We start from the raw sequence: 15,117 nt of genomic DNA, 5'->3' as shown, positions 1-15,117 counted from the left end.
CCCAACAAGCCCCACGAGCCCATGTTTTAACGCCGGCTTGAAAAAACCGGCCCAGCCGCGCCTCCAGAAAGCCCAATATTCGTCGGTTAGGGCCGAAACTGGCGCCAACGAACCCAGGCCGGACCCGGCACGCAGGGGGCGGGCGCCGGGGGAAACGTTTTTGGCGCGAAAGCCTGGTGGACCCGGCCGAGAATCTGCGTCGTCCTCATCGCATCGGTTTTCCCACGGGAATCAATGCAAAGGCTGCCACCGGTCAGCCTTCCATTGATTCACGGGCGGCGCACTGAAGGCGCGTCCCGCCCCCTCCCCTCCACGTGTCCACACTGCTGTCGCCCGCTTGCCGCCCACTCGCCGCTATAAAAACCGACCTCCCTCGCCGTTGGTCGCACACTTGCCACAGCCGCTCTCTCTCGGCGTCGACGTCCCTCTCTCGCCGCCGACGCCCCCTCTCTCCTTCGCCCCTGGTTCTCTGTCTCCTTCGCCAATGATGGTCGAACGTTTTCTCAGCTGTCGGTGTCAAAACCGGCGGATCTCGGGTAGGGGGTCCCGAACTGTGCGTCTAGGCGGATGGTAACAGGAGACAAGGGACACGATACACGATGTTTTACCCAGGTTCGGGCCCTCTTGATGGAGGTAAAACCCTATGTCCTGCTTGATTAATATTGATGATGTGTGTTACAAGAGTGGATCTACCATGAGATCTAGGAGGCTAAACCCTAGAAGCTAGCCTATGGTATGATTGTTGTTCGTCCTAAGGACTAAAGCCATCCGGTTTATATAGACACCGGAGAGGGCTAGGGTTACACAGAGTCGGTTACAATGGTAGGAAATCTACATATCCGTATCGCCAAGCTTGCCTTCCACGCCAAGGAAAGTCCCATCCGGACACGGGACGAAGTCTTCAATCTTGTATCTTCATAGTCTTGGAGTCCGGCCGATGATGATAGTTCGGCTATCCGGACACCCCCTAGTCCGAAACTCCCTCAGTAGCCCCTGAACCAGGCTTCAATGATGACGAGTCCGGCGCGCATGTTGTCTTCGGCATTGCAAGGCAGGTTCTTCCTCCGAATAATTTATAGAAGATTGTGAACACCAGGATAGTGTCCGGCTTTGCAAAAATAAATTCCACGTACCACCCTAGAGAGAATAATATTACACAAGTTCAATATGCTGACGTATTTTGTGGCGTGACGTCATGCCATTACCAAGCCTTTACTCAAATTGTTTTTATTGTTCCACCTCCGTGCGTTTAGCGAGGCGGTTTCCTTGGCACGTCTTGTCGAAGCAGAGATCGTGTTCCCCTTATTCCGGGATTCCCATCAATACGGACGTGGGTAACCCAACCGCGCCATTGATTGTGACGCTTGGGAGATAAGCGAGTTTTACCAGGCCGGTGGGGACACATGTTCTTGTCCGCCCATATAAGGGGATAAAGATCCAACCCTTTTACCTGCGCCTTCTTCCTCCTTGGCTTATCCATCTCCGCGAACTCGAGCTCCAGCGCCCAAGTCCGCACTTCTCACCTCAACCTTCTCCAACTATGTCCGGAGCGGGAGGCAAGTGGATGGCCTCCTACGTCACGGAGGGGCAGATCCAGAAGCTGCGCGATACCGGATATTTGTCCAGCGACATCGCGCATCGGCTCCCCGACGAGGGAGAGCTCATCCCTACCCCCAGGCCCCATGAGAGGGTAGTATTTCTTCCCCATTTCCTCCGCGGACTGGGCTTCCCACTTCATCCCTTTGTTCGGGGGCTCATGTTCTACTACGGCCTAGATTTCCATGATCTGGCCCCGAATTTCATCCTCAACATCTCGGCGTATATCGTCGTGTGCGAGGCCTTCCTCTGCATCCAGCCCCACTTCGGCTTGTGGCTCAAGACCTTCAGTGTCAAGCCGAAGGTTGTGAAGGGCAGCCAAGCGGAGTGCGGAGGCGCCATGGTGGGCAGGATGTCCCACGTTACGTGGTTGGAGGGCACTTTCGTGGAAACCATTAAGGGGTGGCAATCGGGGTGGTTCTATATCACCGAGCCGCGTGACCCTGATTGGGCAGCGGCCCCCGAATTCAGATCCGGCATCCCTACACGGCTCACCTCCTGGAAAGAGAGTGGCCGGATCTGGGGGGATTCGGAGGAGCTGACCGGACTCCAAGCCTGTATCCAGAAGCTGGTGGACAAGAAGCTCAAGCTTGTCAACGTAGTCCAGGTCATGCTCATCCGCCGGATTCTCCCGTGCCAGCGACGGGGCTTCAACATGTGGGAGTTCGATCCGGCGCAGCACCAGACTCTGAGCGGGCTCTTCGACACTACGTACGAAGATGTCTGGAAGGTGCTGTTCAAAGGCGCCGAGGCTCCCGCATCCGCTACCGAAGATCGCGGATTCCGCTCGCAGCGTCCAGCTGACGAGGTAAGTGATTTTGCCACTTGTTTTCCATAGTTTGACTCTATGCGGGATCTAAACTCCCTTTACCTTTGACAGGACTGGCTGGCGAAGGCCGAACGGACTATCTGTCCGGCCCCATTGCCAGAGGACCCAGCGGACGCCCGCCTAATGGGGCTGCTGGCTCCGGCACCCCACGTGGTGCCGGAGAAGAAGGCCAAGAAGAAGGCCACGGGGACTCGGAAGAGTTCCCGTTTTCAGGTGCTATCGGATGATGAATCCGAGGCCGACTCCTCCCACCAAGGCGAGGAGGAGAAGAAGAAAGCCTCTCCCCCAGCGGGGGGAGGGAAGAAAAGGAAGGCCTCCCCAACAAGGAAGGCCGAGGGGTCCAAGAAGGGAAAAACTCTTCCCCCGGACTGCTCCGCCAACGCCAGTGACGACGACGAGGACTGGCCTCCAAGGGCCAAGCCCCTGGCGAGATCGTAAGTATCCGGACTCCCGAATAACTTCAAGGTTTTTTCTTTTCGCCACATAATGTCTTTTTAATGCCGCATACAACCCTGCAGTCCGCCCAAGGATGATCTTCCCGCTTCATCGAGCGGGTCCTTAGGTGCGTCGGATATGGATTCCCTTCCGACTGCCTCCACCCCCCGCGCCGCGGACGATGCCGAGGTGGGATCCTAGGAAAGGACCCACCAGGAGGCGGAGGCCCCGGAGGTGTCACAGGACAACCTCCCAGACTTTGCACCGGACTCAGCCCCGGAACCCACAGTGGCTCCGGAGTCCAGCGGGCGACCCCTTCGCAAGAAGGGCAAGACCGTGACGCCGGCTGCCTCCGTCCAACCGGAGGTGCCGGATAATTTGCTGGAGGCGCTCAACGACGCCTCCATCAAAGAGGAACACCGCACTGTTATGAGCGCGGTGATTCAGAAGGTGCAGCTCGCCAAGAGCGGGCTGACCGAAGCCTGCAGGAGCCTTCTAACAGGCTTTGAGGTAAGAATTTCAATTTGTATAAAATGGTACTGCATAGACAGTAGCCCCTGATGCTCGGTTCGGTGTTCGGGAAGAAAAGCCGGACTGAGGATCTAAAAAGATATACGCAGGAGTCATAAAAAATGTGTCAATATGGGCTTGCAGGCTGCGCTGCTGACCTCTGCCGCACTGACTGCGGAGGTCAATACTTTGAAGGAAAACCTCGAGCGGTCCGAGAACGAGCTCGGCCGTGCCAAGAAGCAACTCGAGGACAAGGAAGGTGAGTAACACCTTATTAAAATTGTACCTTACAGAAAAGGATTTGGGTTGCAAAAAGAATGACAAGGATAACGTGTGTATTGCAGGGGCCACTAACGAGGTGGTAACCCTGAAAGAGGCGGTGGCCGCGGCCGAACGCGATGCGGCCGCGGAGCGCACCGAGCGAGAAAAGCAGGAGGCGCGGGTGGCGGGGGTACAGCAAGAGCTCCAGGATCTCATGAAAAAACATGAGAGCCTGGAGCGTGACTCGAAGACTCGAGAGTCTGAGCTTGCAACGGCTCTTGAGAGTGCCAAAGCCGCTAAGGCCGAAGCCTACAAGGCCCTCCAAGAGATTGAGGCGGTGAAGAAAATAGCAGCGGGTAAGGCATTTTTCATGCAAAGTAAGCATGTGAGTGTTAATTACCTGTTGCTTACCCGAATTCGGAGCTCTCCAGGAGCGTTCGCAGATCTTCCTCACAGCGTGTCCGATGCTGCCGCATTCTACCGGGCCGAGGAGGGGAGCTCGACGGAGAAGGTCTTCTGGTCTCAGTATGCTGAGGCCGGACATCCGGTGCCCCTTAGCGACCAACTGAAGCAGCTGGTCGAGCTCCACAAGGCGGCCGAACAGGCCATGAAGGGCCTCATAGTTCGGCTGTGGCCTAAGGAGGCTATGCCTGGGAGCTACTTCGGCCTGGTGCGGCGGCTGGTGGATGCGTGCCCGTGGGTTGAAGTCATCAAGCACTCCGCCTGTATTGATGGTGCCCGTCGGGCCCTTGCCCGCGCAAAGGTGCACTGGGGCAAGATGGATGCCCAGAAGCTTGTGACGGACCCGCCACCAGAGGGAAAGGAGTATTGCACGCCCGAGATGTATTATAAGAGTGTGCTGAAGGGTGCCCGCACTATTGCGGGGGAGTGCTCCAAAGATGTAATTTTTGAGTAGAACCGCATTTCGTTATCCTGTGCGCTGAAAACTTAGTTCATATGCGCTAAGCAACGCTTGTTAATTTAAAATATTACCTTATGTGCGGCTGTTTATCAAATCTGAGAGATGGCAAGTCGTCGGCTTCAGCCCCCATGCCACGAGTGCTGGGGTGTTTGGGATAAACTTGAGCACTCTTGTTCCCATTTTTGGGTCCATCTAGGGAGGCGCTCAACACAGCGAACAAGGCAACCGGACTTATAGTGCTTGAACACTCTCACTTAGCCATAGAATTCTATAATTTTAAATTTCGGCGAAGCCCCTAGTCTTCGGAAGGCCGAATTTGGGGCGCTATCCACGCCTGGGCCGGACAAGATCCGGCTCCTCGCTCTAAGCGGCATAAGTCTTTAAGGACTCGCAAAAACCTCTCGAACAGCGACCGGCTCTCGCCTCATCATGACGGTCAGTTTTAGCTTTCTCCACTGAGGCGTTAACCCAGCTCAACTGGGGTGCAATGGCAGTGGTTCTCCCAGTGCTACCTTAGCCGATACAACGGAATGTAAGGTACCAAAACATGGGAGCCGGGCAAACCCAACTATTGACCCAGGACATGATTCGAAGCCGATGCATATAATGCTATAAGTTCGGGGTGCCGCACTTGTGAAAGTGTTCGGACTTATCACACCATGCTGCGGGAAACATAAGCCCCTGGTGTGTTTTTAGCCGTACCAAAGTGTACGGATGCGACATGTCGTAAATGAACATATGTATGAAAAAGAAATGCAATTATAAGCAAAAAGGTGCTGCATTGTTTTATTCAATAAGTGCTGCTATGAATGCAGAACGATACAAATAGTGCGATAAGCAAGGGATGGGACTGTTAAACGTATCCCCCTCCAGGGGTAGGCTGCGGATTGGTGTATAAAAATGCTCGTAATGGAGACCACCTGTATATTCGTTGTAGCATTTATCCTTCCCTGGTTGTTGCATCGTGAGTTCGGCAGGTCTGCTGCCAGACAGGGCCTCTGACGAACGGAGTCCTGTTTGGACGTTTTGCAGGGGCCGGGGTTGGGGCCGCACTGCTACGCGTGCTCGGAATGTGCCAGGTGGTCTTGTTGTAGGTTACTCCGGGCGCGCTTAGCTTTGTCCGGCCACTTAACGGCCGGACTCGAGAATTGCTTTAAGAGGCTGCATTGTACTTCTGCCGTGAGAGCCGCTGTATGTTCCTCCGTTCGGAGAGAACGTTCAGTGTTTCCGTTGACCGTGATGACTCCTCTAGGGCCTGGCATCTTGAGCTTGAGGTATGTGTAGTGCGGCACCGCGTTGAACTTTGCAAACGCAATACGTCCGAGCAAGGCATGATAGCCGCTGCGGAACGGGACTATGTCGAAGATTAACTCCTCGCTTCGAAAGTTATCCGGGGATCCGAAGACCACTTCTAGTGTGACTGAGCCTATATAATTGGCTTCTACACCTGGTATGATGCCTTTAAAGGTCGTCTTGGTAGGTTTAATCCTTGAGGGGTCTATTGCCCATTTTGCGCACTGTATCCTGATAAAGCAGGTTCAGGCTTCTGCCGCCGTCCATCAGGACCCTGGTGAGGTGAAATCCATCGACGATTGGGTCTAAGACCAATGCGGCAAATCCGCCGTGGCAGATGCTGGTGGGGTGGTCCCTTCGGTCAAAAGTGATCGGACAAGAGGACCATGGATTGAACTTCGGGGCGACTGACTCCATCGCGTATACATCCCTGAGTGCACGCTTCCGCTCCCTTTTGGGTATGTGCGTTGCGTATATCATGTTCACCGTCCGCACCTGTGGGGGGAAACCCTTCTGTCCTCTATTGTTCGGCGGTCGGGTCTCTTCCTCGTCATCTCTATGCAGCCCCTTGTCATTGTTTTTGGCAATTAACTTGCCTGTCTACTTGAATACCCAACAGTCCCTATTGGTGTGGTTAGCTGGCTTTTCGGGGGTGCCGTGTATCTGGCACAAGCGGTCGAGTATTCGGTCCAAATTGGACGGACCCGGAGCAGTTCTTTTGAATGGCTTTTTCCGCTGACCGGGTTTAGAGCCTCTGAATCTGGCATTGACTGCCGTATCCTCACTATTGTCGCTGTTGATGCGGTGTTTGCTTTTGTTACGACGCGACCTGCCATTCCGGTCCTTGAAATCCGGACTGCCAGAATTTTTGTTGAGGTTGTTGCTGCGTGCTAGCCAGCTATCCTCACCCGCGCAAAAGCAGGCCATGAGTGATCTAAGGGCTGCCATGCATTTCGGCTTTTCCTGTCCCAGGTGCCGGGCAAGCCACTCGTCGCGGATGTTATGCTTGAAGGCTGCGAGGGCCTCCGCATCCGGACAGTCGACGATTTGGTTTTTCTTTGTTAAGAACCGCGTCCAGAATTGTCTGGCCGATTCGTCTAGCTGCTGGATTATGTGGCTTAGGTCATCAGCGTCTGGTGGTCGCACATACGTGCCTTGGAAGTTATCGAGGAATGCAGCTTCCAGGTCTTCCCAATCTCCCAATTGACTCTGCTGGCAGGCTGTTAAGCCAATGCCGGGCTGGTCCTTTAAGCTTGAGGGGGAGATATTTGATGGCGTGAAGATCGTCACCGCGGGCCATGTGGATGTGAAGAAGATAGTCTTCGATCCAAACCGCGGGGTCTGTTGTGCCATCGTAAGATTCGATATTCACGGGTTTAAACCCTTCGGGGATTTGATGATCCATTACTTCATCTGTGAAGCATAGTGGGTGTGCGGCGCCTCTGTACTGGGCGATATCGCGACGGAGCTCAAAAGAGCTTTGTCTATTTTGTTCGGCCCGGCCGGACTTACTGTGTCCGGCGCGACGGTTGTCGTCACGTACCGTGGGGCGCCCACGCGATCCATAGATCGATCTTGATTGTCTTGCCTTATCCTCCAATATATCTCGCAAGTCCGGAACGTTCCCCTGTGGTCTTGTGCTTTTCGAGCGGTGCCAGGGTACGGGTCTAGTGAAGGGCCTAGAGGCCTCTCTGTCGCGACCACGGGGTGGTCGTTCAGCCGTATTGTCTCCTGGTGATGCGGGTTTATACGCTTCCTCCTCTAACCGGGGGAGCAGCTTGCGTTTAGGGTAGCTTTTGGAGGGGCGTTCGAGCTCATGCTCTTCGGCCGCGAGGACTTCAATCCATCTGTCGGCTAGCAGATCTTGATCAGCTCTAAGCTGTTGCTGCTTTTTCTTGAGGATGTTCGTCGTGGCCATAAGCCTGCGTTTAAAACGCTATTGTTCGACGGGATCCTCAGGCACGACGAATTCATCGTTGTCGAGGCTTGCTTCGTCTCCGGAGGGAGGCATATAATCCTCTACCTCTTCTTCTGCCGCTCTCTCATGAGGGCTGGCGTCTCCATCCTCCTGCGCTGGATCTTGCTGGAGTGGGTTGTCTTCGGCACTGTCCGGTGTATTGTTATCTCCGGTGCCGGAATCTTCATTCTTGTTGTGGCGGGATTTAGAGCGGCGCCGCTGACGCCGGCACTTGGGCTGTTTCTTGGAGGGGTCATCCTCCTCTGTTCCTTCGCCATTCCCATCCTTTGGGATATCCACCATGTATATGTCATATGATGAGGTGGCTTTCAAGTGCCCGGTAGGCACTGGTTCCTGTTCGTCTCCGGCATCGTCGTCCATACCGCCGATGTTTTTGGAGTCGTAGTCTAGCATGTCGGTTAGATCGTCGATAGTGGCTACCAAGTGGGTGATGGGTGGGCTTTGAATTTCTTCGTCGTCCGCATCCCAACCGTCCTGACCGCAGTCCGACCAGGGCTCTCCTGATAACGAGAGATGTTTTAGCGAACTCAAGATGTCGCCAAAAGGTGAGAGTTGAAAGATGTCCGCTGCGGTGAACTCCATGACCGGCGCCCAATCGGATTCGATCGGAGGGGGCGCGGGAGGTTCGAAGTCCGGCAAGGAGTCCGGCACCTCGGAGTCACGAGCTTTATGAGGGACAAGATCAGTGTTTGGCTCTATCGCCATAGAGGTTGCAGCTCCCGAGGCGGTGTCTAGCCATCCGTCCTCGATCTGCGCAGCCGGCTCCGAATTGAACATCGGAGCGGGTTCGAGTGCGGCCTCCAGGGTACTGTCCGGCAGCAGAGCTAAATCATGCTCGCTGTGACAGTGCGGCACGCTCGGCTGTGGCTCGACTCCATCGAGGATCAAGTCCCTGTGGATGTCAGCCGTGAAGTTCAAACTTCCAAATCTGGCCTGACGGCCAGAGGCGTAGCTTTCGATCTGCTCTAGATGGCCAAGCGAATTGGCCCGCAGTGCAAAGCCGCCGAATACGAAGATCTGCCCGGGGAGAAAGGTCTCACCCTGGACTATGTCGTTGATGATGGTCGAAGAAGCCATCGAGCCTATCGGTGACGACACAGAGGAACTCTCAATGAAAGCACCAATGTCGGTATCAAAACCGGCGGATCTCGGGTAGGGGGTCCCGAACTGTGCGTCTAGGCGGATGGTAACAGGAGACAAGGGACACGATGTTTTACCCAGGTTCGGGCCCTCTTGATGGAGGTAAAACCCTACGTCCTGCTTGATTAATATTGATGATGTGTGTTACAAGAGTGGATCTACCACGAGATCAAGGAGGCTAAACCCTAGAAGCTAGCCTATGGTATGATTGTTGTTCGTCCTAAGGACTAAAGCCATCCGGTTTATATAGACACCGGAGAGGGCTAGGGTTACACAGAGTCGGTTACAATGGTAGGAAATCTACATATCCGTATCGCCAAGCTTGCCTTCCACGCCAAGGAAAGTCCCATCCGGACACGGGACGAAGTCTTCAATCTTGTATCTTCATAGTCTTGGAGTCCGGCCGATGATGATAGTTCGGCTATCCGGACACCCCCTAGTCCGGAACTCCCTCACCAGCGATGGAGTGGCGGCCAATGGCTTCGCCCGCCACCACCTGCACGAGGCGGAGGCCCGTCTCCTCTACGAGGCAGACTACCCAGCGCCTGACATGCGGGTGCCGGGCTCGTGGAGGCTCAGCACCGGTGGAATCCCGGTGCCACCGCCGCCCTCCGGTGCTGAACGGCGCACCGAGATCACGCGCATCAGGTCGTCGCTGCCGGAGCACGCACGTCAGGAGCCGAGGTACGCCGCCGACAGCCACAACCTGTGGATGGCGTACTTCGAGCGTTGCCATGCCGACCAACTGGCTGCCACGAACGGTGCTGAACCCCGCGGCCGCCACAACTCCGAGGGGGCGGCGACAATGGTGGGGCGTCACCGGGCCCACCCTCGAAGCCGTCCTCGAGCACATCGAGGCCAGCAAGTAGCTGCGGTTAGAGTACCCGGCGCCCCCTCCTTCTCTCACTGCCACGACAGCTCCTAGACGCCAAGGCGAATGGAGTTGGCGTCCTCGTCCTCGTTGGGCTCCCGTTTGTCCGGGTCGCCGGCGCTCCTCCCCGTCAAGTCGGAGCCACGAGACACGCTGCTCGGGCGGCGCACCCACGGCGGCGCCCTCGTCATCAACGAGGGTGGCCATGTCCCTTCTCCTCCCTCCTACCGCCTCGTCAAGCCGAAGACCGAGTCTGCGCTCCTTCCTGTGAAGAAGGAGCATGAGGCCATGGCCGCCGCCGAGGAGACCGGCCTCAAATGGGCGCGGGGCGACTACATCCGGCAGGAGATGGAGCGTCGGCGCCGCGGCCGTGACGAGGGCGGCGTTGTCATCCTTGACGACAGCGACGACGAGGCGCCCGGGCCGTCCAACCCCCCACGTATCGGCGATACAGGTCAGGGGTGCAGCAAAGACTACGGTGGCGGCATGCAGGGCGACGATGGCGACGACAACGGCGACGGCGGCGACTACACCGACTTCTACAAGCTCCTCGGCGACGTATTTTTTTATGTTTTATTATGTCTTCTTTATTATGTATGAATGAAAACCCGTCAAATATTAGCCAAATTCATGTCTTTTTCGTCTAGATTTTGCCGAAATTCAATTCAAAAAAGGGCATCTGGAGGCCGACCTGGGGCCGTGGCTGGGAACCCGACCGCCCCCACGGCCAAAATAGCGTCGAGTGACCCCTAGGAGGCGCTATTTCTGTCCCTGTGGGCGCCGAACGGCTGGAGACGCTCTTAGTCCAAGTGACCCGGTCCTTTGTTTAAGCCCTTTTAAAAACTTGGGTGGATGGTCGAGCGGGGATCAAAGGCCACCACTATTCCTAAATCCCGAAAGTTAACCTTCACAGTTTGTAAAATTGGCATCGCTTTTTTACAAATAATAGCAGAGTTTGTTATGAGAAGCTGGCCTCAAATTCCCGTCAAAAGGAGAAGGCGGTCTCCGTCTCGAACGGGTAAAAAATCCCAAGGGTGACGCCGAGGAATATGTCGGCCGATCGGCGACGCAAAACGCGACGGGGTCAATCTAGGGCGGAGGCGTAATTGCAAGCCAGAAAAAAGATGCGCAAAAGGTGAGGCTGTTACTGTCAGCTCCCAGCCTAGCACTAACCTGCACGTTGAGAAAGCAGTTCTCGTCGCTAGACTGCAGCGTCGATCGATACCTCCAATGGGCAGGATAATAAAACATAAAAACATGGAAGGAATATCCTCGCCGCGTTCCGTCACACCAAAGCGGGGATCGAATAGAATGCCGCGTTGATCGATTGTGCCTGCCGCATATGCAGAAAGATTCATGCGACGGCAGTCAGTCGGCGACTTGCACACACGTGCGCGTCCGCTTCTGGTCAGATTTCGGGTGCAGATATTACTTTACTTGCAAGTTTTTCACTACGTCCAAACCGTTCTAATATATACTCCCTCGGTAAAGAAATATATATATATATATATATATATATATATATATATATATATATATATATATATATATATAAACACGAAGGGAGTAATGTAAAATGTTCTAACTTGTTTGACTCCGGCGTGTATAGATGCATTTAGTGTGTTTACTTATTAATTTTTAATCTATACGTAGTTCATATTAAAATATTTAAAACATTTTGTATCCGTGAACGAATAGAGTAGTCTATATTGCTGAAAAGCATGACATGCTCTTTCTATTGTGTCCGCAAGTCTTTCTATTGTTGAAAAACATTTTCGACACCGCGTTGGATGACAAAAAAAATCTGGACACGTTAATCTTGACATTTTCAGGAGCTTCGCGGCATGGTGTTAGAGATGCCCCAAACAGTATCGAATGATTTCTTTCTTTAGATGGCACCGGACGTATTATAGTACAACGGAGTAGATAGGGGACCGGCTCTGGTCAAACCCCTAATATACATATATTTGCTAATGAACAATTGTAGGAGTTATGACTATTTGCTGCTGAAATTTTTTTTGACCCTGATAAATGCCACACGTGTGGCACGAATACAAGACAACTTTGAATGTTTTTGATGGCAAGTTTAGTGAAACGAGGATGACAACTTTAGTTGTCAACCATGACAACTTTAGTTGTCAACCATGACAACTTTTTTTCGGATGGCAAGTTTCAGTTTATTTTTTGGGTTTGTTTTTGTCTTTTTGGATGTCAAATTTCATTTCTTTTTTGCATTTTTTTCTTTTGAGATGACAAATTTAGTTGTAAAAAACATCAGAGCCGGCGTGTGGCATTTACATTTGGGATTTTCTAATGATTTCGCCCTTCCTGAACAGTTTTAACAGCATTTGACTCCTCTGGTGATACAAAATTTCTGGCTCGGCCACTGAATACAAGGTAGCCAACAAACCCAATGCTCATCTGGAAAAAAACATTCCAATAGTAGTAGTACGCATACGAGGCGCTGGAACAGTTTGCTCTCTCAAGTCAAAGTGAGCTTGGAAGAAACGGAATGCCGGCGGGGCGTCGGCCACATCACATGAGCAGTCTTGACCTTTTGTTTTGACTCGGCGGCGGGAGCGGTGAGGAGGAGAGACAGAGAGATAAACCCAGCAGGAGCAGCAGGGAGCAGGGTCTTCCCCCTTTCCGATCCCCTCGCCGCCACCAGCACAAACCGCCGCTCGTCGGCATGGCGGTTTACGCTCCTCCCCCGGAGGACCACGCACCCCCTCTACTCTACGGCGCGCTCGCTCGCTCTGCCCGGAGGCCTCGTCGCCTGCCTGGGTCCCCACCAAGGTGCGCGCCGGCCCCCGGTGGGGGATGGAGCCGATCCGATCCGATCCGGGGGATTCCAGCCCTCCTTGAACTGGAACTGGAACTGGAACCGAAGGGCGCCATCGACGACGGGGCCTGCCCGCTCGATCCCATCTCTCGTGGAGCATGGGATGGCCGTCTATTCTTCCCCGGTTCGACAGCTTGGACAAGGCAACGACCTGCTGCACAGGTTGACAGGTATATAATATATATCCTTCCTTTCATCTGATTCCACACGATCTTCTTCCTGCAGTGGTGTGTTTGTGTGTTTGATCGTGATCGTGTCGTGTCGTGTGCTTTGTTTTGTTTGTTGTATGCGTCTGTGTGGTGTTTTCCTGTGTCCAAGACATGCGGGGAAGGGAGATGTTCTTAACCGATTACAACAGTCAATTGATTGGCACACACGCATCACAATCTTTTCAACTACTGAATATGCCTGTTTCCTAGCGTGAAACTGCATTTATAGATAGATATATGGTTTTGGTAACCCTATCTTCCAAATGTGGATGTTCAATCAAACCAGGGTAAACTGCCCATTCAACTTGTGCGCGCTTAGGGGACACAGCAGAGCAGGATGTGTACCTACACAAAGTTCACAACCTGTGTACCTAACACAGAGCTTTGCTTGCTATTCCCTACACAAAGTTCACTTCGTATAGCAACATGCATTCCTCGATGGTAAACTGCCTAGCAAATCTTTCCTAAAGGAAAACTACCTAGTGAATCCCCTGTCTGATGCAAACAACCAAGTTTTTTTGCTGACAATCTTATCTTGTGCACACCAGCTATTTTTGTTTCAGTTGGGTCGGAGGTTTTGACTCCTTGCTATTATGGCGCACACATATAATATCACTTGGGATCCCATGTCACTTCGAACATCTGTACAAAGACGTATTTGAGGATTTTTTTTTTGACAGAAAAATAGCCTGCCTGAACTCAACATTCCATTGAAAAACATATTTATTCGGCCCATCTGAACCCAGGCTGCTTTGGAAGGAAAGGAACAAACACATGTTCAGTAGCGAAAGGAGAATGGCACAGGACGTTATCTTTGCCATCCTGAAGAAGGGAAGCTGTGAGGGGCCATGAAGTACTATAGATAACGTCCTGTGCCATAATTTGTAGTTCACAGTGAATAGTACTGTAGGTTGTTCCTTTCTTTGCCATCCTAAAGAAGGGAGTTAAACATAATATCCTGGGCCATAATTTTGTACTTCACAGTGAATATTCCTGTAGGTTGTTCCTTCTTTGCCATCCTGTAGGTTGTTCAATCGCGAAAGGAGAATGGCGCTATGTTTGCCATCCTCAAGAAAGAAGAATACGTAGCGAATCAATGTTAGTTCAAGCCTTTCAGTAGGCAATAATACTTTCATTCTCAGCAGCAGTCATACTAATTAAAGAAATAAAGAAAGGATACATATACATCACCCTGTTGCATTTTCAAACATTGCAGACAAGAGACAACCATGAGCTATCGCCAGTGTCAGCTTATCCAAGCCACATGTCATTAAATAGTGCAGCAATTGTCCAAATTGAGCCTTTTCAAACCAAATGGCATAGTTGTATCTGCTTTAAGCCATGTACATTATGAAAACATATATATTTCAAATATAGAAACCTACCGCTTTGTTTTTGTTTCATGTATCTTTAGTTGTAGCTAGAGAAATACATGTGCGCCTTGCTGCGCCATCAGAGGATATTTAATTCGCTCATTGTTTCTCTTGCTACCTTGTGTTCCATTCTGTTAATATTCGCAAAGCTGTGGATGGTGTTGGCGTGAAGCTCACTCTCGATGGCCATCTATAGACCCTCGCACCACCACGAACACATTAATAGCTCCATCTGCCTGAGACTGTCAAGAGTATCGCCTTGCTGACGAACCTGGCAGTCTTAGTATCTGCCATCTTTCACTCACCAACAGCATTCAAGTTTTCTGTGGTGGTTTTTGGCTAATAACAAGCTGCTCGCTCGTGACAGTCCTAGGGGGTGTTTGGTTCAGGGACTTTTTAGTCCCAGAGACTAGAAAAAGTCCCTAAAAAGTCCCTAGGAACCAAACGGGAGGGACTTTTTCTATAGGGACTAGAAAAAGACTCTATTGGAGAGTCTTTTTTGATTAGTCCCTGGGACTAGAAAAAATCCTAGGACTTCTGAACCAAACACCCCCTTAGTAAACGTCAGAATACAATCCATAAAGCTTCAAGTATTTTTTGTGCTTGTCCTCAAACTATGCACCACCTTTCCCTTCAGTGCATTAAAAATGGTCTTGGCGTTGGCGTCTGGAATTCAGTACTCCCTCTGTCTCGTAATATAAGAACGTTTTTGACACTACATATACTTGTAGTGTCAAAAACGTTCTTATATTATGGGGCGGAGGGAGTAGTAAACATAAGCTCATATTTTGAGACGACCAAGGCTGGCGCTGGCGTCTGGAATTCAAGGCTCATATTTTGAAACGACCAATGCTGAGG

Source organism: Triticum dicoccoides, chromosome 2B, assembly GCF_002162155.2.
Source record: "Triticum dicoccoides isolate Atlit2015 ecotype Zavitan chromosome 2B, WEW_v2.0, whole genome shotgun sequence".
NCBI classification, from domain to species: Eukaryota; Viridiplantae; Streptophyta; class Magnoliopsida; order Poales; family Poaceae; genus Triticum; species Triticum dicoccoides.
Note: the sequence above shows the minus strand (reverse complement) of the source record.